Genomic DNA, 6,510 nt, shown 5'->3' on the forward strand with positions numbered 1-6,510 from the left:
GCAATGACCACACACACCTTAATCGCACACCAGATCCTAGTCAATCTAATAATCTAGTCCTATAATGGGCTTGAAGAAACATGAATTCCACCTTTGCGCTCACAAGTCGAAAAGGTCTTCTCAGAAAGAGCTCCCATCAGAAGAGATGCTAGTCCAAGAGAACACTGCTTGTGCAGCATTTTCTCTGTTTTACGTGCGTCCCTACTGACAAATAAGTTTCTTGGTCTTGTCTTCTGTAGATTGTGTGCTAGCCAAACAAAGGACATCAAAGAGCTTGTCAACCAGAAGATCAGCTCCCATGACAAGAGATGCAATCTTGAGATCACAATTTGCATTGTCAATACAGCCATAAGTGGGGGAGTGCTTGAAGAATGACACAAATGGGAGTTCCCTCCTTCTCAATAGTCCTACATGATCTGTCATAAAAGTCCACAAATGTAAGAAAGCATTGAAATGCTCCTTTAATTACTACGGGGTACGCAAGCTCAGTTTCCGTAGTGTAGTGGTTATCACGTTCGCCTAACACGCGAAAGGTCCCCGGTCCGAAACCGGGCGGAAGCATGCGTCTTTGCTTATGCGTCCTGATATAAAAGTGTCTGACTGCAGGCACTGCTTGAACTTGTGGGGTTCTACTGCTGTTTGGGACACAGACAAGAGAAAGTACTCAAATCTGGTTCAGGTCTCTGACATCTGTAACCTTTGGATGCTCGTCTTGCTAAAGAGTTTTCTATGGCCCAAATTTCTGCAAACTCCACAGACTTCACACAAATCAACAAATCTCCAGTCGCTATATTTCCTGAAGATGGAGGCACAGACTAAGCTCTTGGAAATGACTGGCTCTAGGTGGCCTGCACAGGACTTGGGCCTATTTTCAGCCAATGCCCAAGGCAATGAAACAAATGGGCGCTTTAGGCAACAGTTCTGCTGCCAGAAGTTCTGGGGTTCTTAGGGCAGCATATGTTGAGCTGTGCTTGCTTTAGTGAACTCCTAAATGTCCAAAGTTTGAGTGAGCCTAACATGGAGACTACAGTTCAGACTCCTTGCTAGAGTGCGTCTGTCTCTTCTCCATGGCTCCTTTTACTTCAAGGCCATGATAGGAACATGTCACCAAATTTGTCAGAGTGCGAGATTACTCAGTGAGACACATTGGAAAGCCAAACAAGCTGTCTTTCGGGGTTTCCGTAGTGTAGTGGTTATCACGTTCGCCTCACACGCGAAAGGTCCCCGGTCCTAAACCGGGCGGAAACATGGGTCTTTTCCTTCTTTGGTTACAAGGGAATTGATATTCACTCTTTAGACAACTCTGCTTGTCCAGCATTTTCTCTGTTTTACTTGCATCCCTATTGAGAATTAAGTCTCTTGGTTTTGTCTTCTGTAGGTTGTGTGCTAGCCAAACAAAGGACATCAAAGAGCTTGTCAAGAAGAAGATCGGGCCCTTCAGAGGTAGCAAAGGGATTGGAAGTGGGAAGAGTGCAAGAGGAAAAGTTGACTTGAGTCAAGGTGGCTAATGAACGATACAGCAGGAAGCTGAAGTGGAAAGTGCAGCAGAAGAGAATGAGCGAGGTTTGGTGCAGCATGAAGACCATGTGCAGATGAGATCAGCCAACACAAGAGGAGTGGAACTGACTGGGCCACTAACTTGCTCTTTAACTGACTAGATTCTTATGCTAGCGTGTGCTAATGCTAATGTACCTGTGGAGCAAAGTGCTAGAAAGCCAAATGAGGTTCCACTGAGACTTGAACTCAGATCGCTGGATTCAGAGTCCAGAGTGCTAACCATTACACCATGGAACCCTGCCTGAAGCACACAAAAGATCTGTGTCAAACAGGCATAAAAGTGTAGTTCCTGGTAAACCGATGGGGATTTCTACACGGCCAGCCAAATTTTACCTGTCATACCTGCTGCGAATCGCAGCTTGACGTGACCATTGCACTGCTTCAGAGGTCCTCGTTAGTATAGTGGACAGTATCTCCGCCTGTCACGCGGAAGACCGGGGTTCGATTCCCCGACGGGGAGTGAGCAGTTTCCTTCTCTGTTCTCCCTTTTACCTGCAATGACCACACACACCTTAATCGCACACCAGATCCTAGTCAATCTAATAATCTAGTCCTATAATGGGCTTGAAGAAACATGAATTCCACCTGTGCGCTCACAAGTCGAAAAGGTCTTCTCAGAAAGAGCTCCCATCAGAAGATATGCTAGTCCAAGAGAACACTGCTTGTGCAGCGTTTTCTCTGTTTTACGTGCGTCCCTACTGACAAATAAGTTTCTTGGTCTTGTCTTCTGTAGATTGTGTGCTAGCCAAACAAAGGACATCAAAGAGCTTGTCAACCAGAAGATCAGCTCCCATGACAAGAGATGCAATCTTGAGATCACAATTTGCATTGTCAATACAGCCATAAGTGGGGGAGTGCTTGAAGAATGACACAAATGGGAGTTCCCGCCTTCTCAATAGTCCTACATGATCTGTTATAAAAGTCCACAAATGTAAGAAAGCATTGAAATGCTCCTTTAATTACTACGGGGTATGCAAGCTCAGTTTCCGTAGTGTAGTGGTTATCACGTTCGCCTAACACGCGAAAGGTCCCCGGTCCGAAACCGGGTGGAAACATGGGTCTTTTCCTTCTTTGGTCACAAGGGAATTGATGTTCACTCTTTAGACAACTCTGCTTGTCCAGCATTTTCTCTGTTTTACTTGCATCCCTATTGAGAATTAAGTCTCTTGGTTTTGTCTTCTGTAGGTTGTGTGCTAGCCAAACAAAGGACATCAAAGAGCTTGTCAAGAAGAAGATCGGGGCCTTCAGAGGTGGCAAAGGGATTGGAAGTGGGAAGAGTGCAAGAGGAAAAGTTGACTTGAGTCAAGGTGGCTAATGAACGATACAGCAGGAAGCTGAAGTGGAAAGTGCAGCAGAAGAGCATGAGCGAGGTTTGGTGCAGCATGAAGACCATGTGCAGATGAGATCAGCCAACACAAGAGGAGTGGAACTGACTGGGCCACTAACTTGCTCTATAACTGAGTAGATTCTTATGCTAGCGTGTGCTAATGTACCTGTGGAGCAAAGTGCTAGAAAGCCAAATGAGGTTCCACTGAGACTTGAACTCAGATCGCTGGATTCAGAGTCCAGAGTGCTAACCATTACACCATGGATCCCTGCCTGAAGCACACAAAAGATCTGTGTCAAACAGGCATAAAAGTGTAGTTCCTGGTAAACCGATGGGGATTTCTACACGGCCAGCCAAATTTTACCTGTCATACCTGCTGCGAATCGCAGCTTGACGTGACCATTGCACTTCTTCAGAGGTCCTCGTTAGTATAGTGGACAGTATCTCCGCCTGTCACGCGGAAGACCGGGGTTCGATTCCCCGACGGGGAGTGAGCAGTTTCCTTCTCTGTTCTCCCTTTTACCTGCAATGACCACACACACCTTAATCGCACACCAGATCCTAGTCAATCTAATAATCTAGTCCTATAATGGGCTTGAAGAAACATGAATTCCACCTGTGCGCTCACAAGTCGAAAAGGTCTTCTCAGAAAGAGCTCCCATCAGAAGATATGCTAGTCCAAGAGGACACTGCTTGTGCAGCGTTTTCTCTGTTTTACGTGCGTCCCTACTGACAAATAAGTTTCTTGGTCTTGTCTTCTGTAGATTGTGTGCTAGCCAAACAAAGGACATCAAAGAGCTTGTCAACCAGAAGATCAGCTCCCATGACAAGAGATGCAATCTTGAGATCACAATTTGCATTGTCAATACAGCCATAAGTGGGGGAGTGCTTGAAGAATGACACAAATGGGAGTTCCCTCCTTCTCAATAGTCCTACATGATCTGTTATAAAAGTCCACAAATGTAAGAAAGCATTGAAATGCTCCTTTAATTACTACGGGGTATGCAAGCTCAGTTTCCGTAGTGTAGTGGTTATCACGTTCGCCTAACACGCGAAAGGTCCCCGGTCCGAAACCGGGTGGAAACATGGGTCTTTTCCTTCTTTGGTCACAAGGGAATTGATGTTCACTCTTTAGACAACTCTGCTTGTCCAGCATTTTCTCTGTTTTACTTGCATCCCTATTGAGAATTAAGTCTCTTGGTTTTGTCTTCTGTAGGTTGTGTGCTAGCCAAACAAAGGACATCAAAGAGCTTGTCAAGAAGAAGATCGGGGCCTTCAGAGGTGGCAAAGGGATTGGAAGTGGGAAGAGTGCAAGAGGAAAAGTTGACTTGAGTCAAGGTGGCTAATGAACGATACAGCAGGAAGCTGAAGTGGAAAGTGCAGCAGAAGAGCATGAGCGAGGTTTGGTGCAGCATGAAGACCATGTGCAGATGAGATCAGCCAACACAAGAGGAGTGGAACTGACTGGGCCACTAACTTGCTCTTCAACTGACTAGATTCTTATGCTAGCGTGTGCTAATGCTAATGTACCTGTGGAGCAAAGTGCTAGAAAGCCAAATGAGGTTCCACTGAGACTTGAACTCAGATCGCTGGATTCAGAGTCCAGAGTGCTAACCATTACACCATGGAACCCTGCCTGAAGCACACAAAAGATCTGTGTCAAACAGGCATAAAAGTGTAGTTCCTGGTAAACCGATGGGGATTTCTACACGGCCAGCCAAATTTTACCTGTCATACCTGCTGCGAATCGCAGCTTGACGTGACCATTGCACTCCTTCAGAGGTCCTCGTTAGTATAGTGGACAGTATCTCCGCCTGTCACGCGGAAGACCGGGGTTCGATTCCCCGACGGGGAGTGAGCAGTTTCCTTCTCTGTTCTCCCTTTTACCTGCAATGACCACACACACCTTAATCGCACACCAGATCCTAGTCAATCTAATAATCTAGTCCTATAATGGGCTTGAAGAAACATGAATTCCACCTGTGCGCTCACAAGTCGAAAAGGTCTTCTCAGAAAGAGCTCCCATCAGAAGATATGCTAGTCCAAGAGAACACTGCTTGTGCAGCGTTTTCTCTGTTTTACGTGCGTCCCTACTGACAAATAAGTTTCTTGGTCTTGTCTTCTGTAGATTGTGTGCTAGCCAAACAAAGGACATCAAAGAGCTTGTCAACCAGAAGATCAGCTCCCATGACAAGAGATGCAATCTTGAGATCACAATTTGCATTGTCAATACAGCCATAAGTGGGGGAGTGCTTGAAGAATGACACAAATGGGAGTTCCCTCCTTCTCAATAGTCCTACATGATCTGTTATAAAAGTCCACAAATGTAAGAAAGCATTGAAATGCTCCTTTAATTACTACGGGGTATGCAAGCTCAGTTTCCGTAGTGTAGTGGTTATCACGTTCGCCTAACACGCGAAAGGTCCCCGGTCCGAAACCGGGTGGAAACATGGGTCTTTTCCTTCTTTGGTCACAAGGGAATTGATGTTCACTCTTTAGACAACTCTGCTTGTCCAGCATTTTCTCTGTTTTACTTGCATCCCTATTGAGAATTAAGTCTCTTGGTTTTGTCTTCTGTAGGTTGTGTGCTAGCCAAACAAAGGACATCAAAGAGCTTGTCAAGAAGAAGATCGGTGCCTTCAGAGGTGGCAAAGGGATTGGAAGTGGGAAGAGTGCAAGAGGAAAAGTTGACTTGAGTCAAGGTGGCTAATGAACGATACAGCAGGAAGCTGAAGTGGAAAGTGCAGCAGAAGAGCATGAGCGAGGTTTGGTGCAGCATGAAGACCATGTGCAGATGAGATCAGCCAACACAAGAGGAGGGGAACTGACTGGGCCACTAACTTGCTCTTCAACTGACTAGATTCTTATGCTAGCGTGTGCTAATGCACCTGTGGAGCAAAGTGCTAGAAAGCCAAATGAGGTTCCACTGAGACTTGAACTCAGATCGCTGGATTCAGAGTCCAGAGTGCTAACCATTACACCATGGAACCCTGCCTGAAGCACACAAAAGATCTGTGTCAAACAGGCATAAAAGTGTAGTTCCTGGTAAACCGATGGGGATTTCTACACGGCCAGCCAAATTTTACCTGTCATACCTGCTGCGAATCGCAGCTTGACGTGACCATTGCACTACTTCAGAGGTCCTCGTTAGTATAGTGGACAGTATCTCCGCCTGTCACGCGGAAGACCGGGGTTCGATTCCCCGATGGGGAGTGAGCAGTTTCCTTCTCTGTTCTCCCTTTTACCTGCAATGACCACACACACCTTAATCGCACACCAGATCCTAGTCAATCTAATAATCTAGTCCTATAATGGGCTTGAAGAAACATGAATTCCACCTGTGCGCTCACAAGTCGAAAAGGTCTTCTCAGAAAGAGCTCCCATCAGAAGAGATGCTAGTCCAAGAGAACACTGCTTGTGCAGCGTTTTCTCTGTTTTACGTGCGTCCCTACTGACAAATAAGTTTCTTGGTCTTGTCTTCTGTAGATTGTGTGCTAGCCAAACAAAGGACATCAAAGAGCTTGTCAACCAGAAGATCAGCTCCCATGACAAGAGATGCAATCTTGAGATCACAATTTGCATTGTCAATACAGCCATAAGTGGGGGAGTGCTTGAAGAATGACACA

General features: G+C 45.9%; 13 non-coding genes across 13 annotated transcripts; 9 read left to right on the forward strand and 4 right to left on the reverse strand.

The window, feature by feature from the left end:
- The first annotated feature begins 488 nt into the window (after positions 1 to 488).
- Positions 489 to 561, forward strand: trnav-aac (transfer RNA valine (anticodon AAC)). The gene has a single exon. It is a non-coding gene; the product is annotated as a tRNA-Val (tRNA).
- A 614-nt stretch (positions 562 to 1,175) lies between these two features.
- On the forward strand, positions 1,176 to 1,248 carry trnav-cac (transfer RNA valine (anticodon CAC)). Its single transcript has one exon. It is a non-coding gene; the product is annotated as a tRNA-Val (tRNA).
- A 474-nt stretch (positions 1,249 to 1,722) lies between these two features.
- Positions 1,723 to 1,794, reverse strand: trnaq-cug (transfer RNA glutamine (anticodon CUG)). The gene has a single exon. It is a non-coding gene; the product is annotated as a tRNA-Gln (tRNA).
- Positions 1,795 to 1,945: 151 nt separating this feature from the next.
- trnad-guc (transfer RNA aspartic acid (anticodon GUC)) lies at positions 1,946 to 2,017 on the forward strand. The gene has a single exon. It is a non-coding gene; the product is annotated as a tRNA-Asp (tRNA).
- Positions 2,018 to 2,539: 522 nt separating this feature from the next.
- Positions 2,540 to 2,612, forward strand: trnav-aac (transfer RNA valine (anticodon AAC)). The gene has a single exon. It is a non-coding gene; the product is annotated as a tRNA-Val (tRNA).
- Positions 2,613 to 3,080: 468 nt separating this feature from the next.
- On the reverse strand, positions 3,081 to 3,152 carry trnaq-cug (transfer RNA glutamine (anticodon CUG)). Its single transcript has one exon. It is a non-coding gene; the product is annotated as a tRNA-Gln (tRNA).
- Positions 3,153 to 3,303: 151 nt separating this feature from the next.
- Positions 3,304 to 3,375, forward strand: trnad-guc (transfer RNA aspartic acid (anticodon GUC)). The gene has a single exon. It is a non-coding gene; the product is annotated as a tRNA-Asp (tRNA).
- Positions 3,376 to 3,897: 522 nt separating this feature from the next.
- On the forward strand, positions 3,898 to 3,970 carry trnav-aac (transfer RNA valine (anticodon AAC)). The gene has a single exon. It is a non-coding gene; the product is annotated as a tRNA-Val (tRNA).
- A 474-nt stretch (positions 3,971 to 4,444) lies between these two features.
- Positions 4,445 to 4,516, reverse strand: trnaq-cug (transfer RNA glutamine (anticodon CUG)). The gene has a single exon. It is a non-coding gene; the product is annotated as a tRNA-Gln (tRNA).
- Positions 4,517 to 4,667: 151 nt separating this feature from the next.
- On the forward strand, positions 4,668 to 4,739 carry trnad-guc (transfer RNA aspartic acid (anticodon GUC)). Its single transcript has one exon. It is a non-coding gene; the product is annotated as a tRNA-Asp (tRNA).
- A 522-nt stretch (positions 4,740 to 5,261) lies between these two features.
- trnav-aac (transfer RNA valine (anticodon AAC)) lies at positions 5,262 to 5,334 on the forward strand. The gene has a single exon. It is a non-coding gene; the product is annotated as a tRNA-Val (tRNA).
- A 468-nt stretch (positions 5,335 to 5,802) lies between these two features.
- On the reverse strand, positions 5,803 to 5,874 carry trnaq-cug (transfer RNA glutamine (anticodon CUG)). Its single transcript has one exon. It is a non-coding gene; the product is annotated as a tRNA-Gln (tRNA).
- A 151-nt stretch (positions 5,875 to 6,025) lies between these two features.
- On the forward strand, positions 6,026 to 6,097 carry trnad-guc (transfer RNA aspartic acid (anticodon GUC)). Its single transcript has one exon. It is a non-coding gene; the product is annotated as a tRNA-Asp (tRNA).
- The last annotated feature ends 413 nt before the right edge of the window (positions 6,098 to 6,510 follow it).

The sequence above is a fragment of the Rhamphochromis longiceps genome, linkage group LG8 (genome assembly GCF_057381845.1).
Source record: "Rhamphochromis longiceps isolate RC_006_pf linkage group LG8, R_longiceps_female_GT1.1, whole genome shotgun sequence".
NCBI classification, from domain to species: domain Eukaryota; kingdom Metazoa; phylum Chordata; class Actinopteri; order Cichliformes; family Cichlidae; genus Rhamphochromis; species Rhamphochromis longiceps.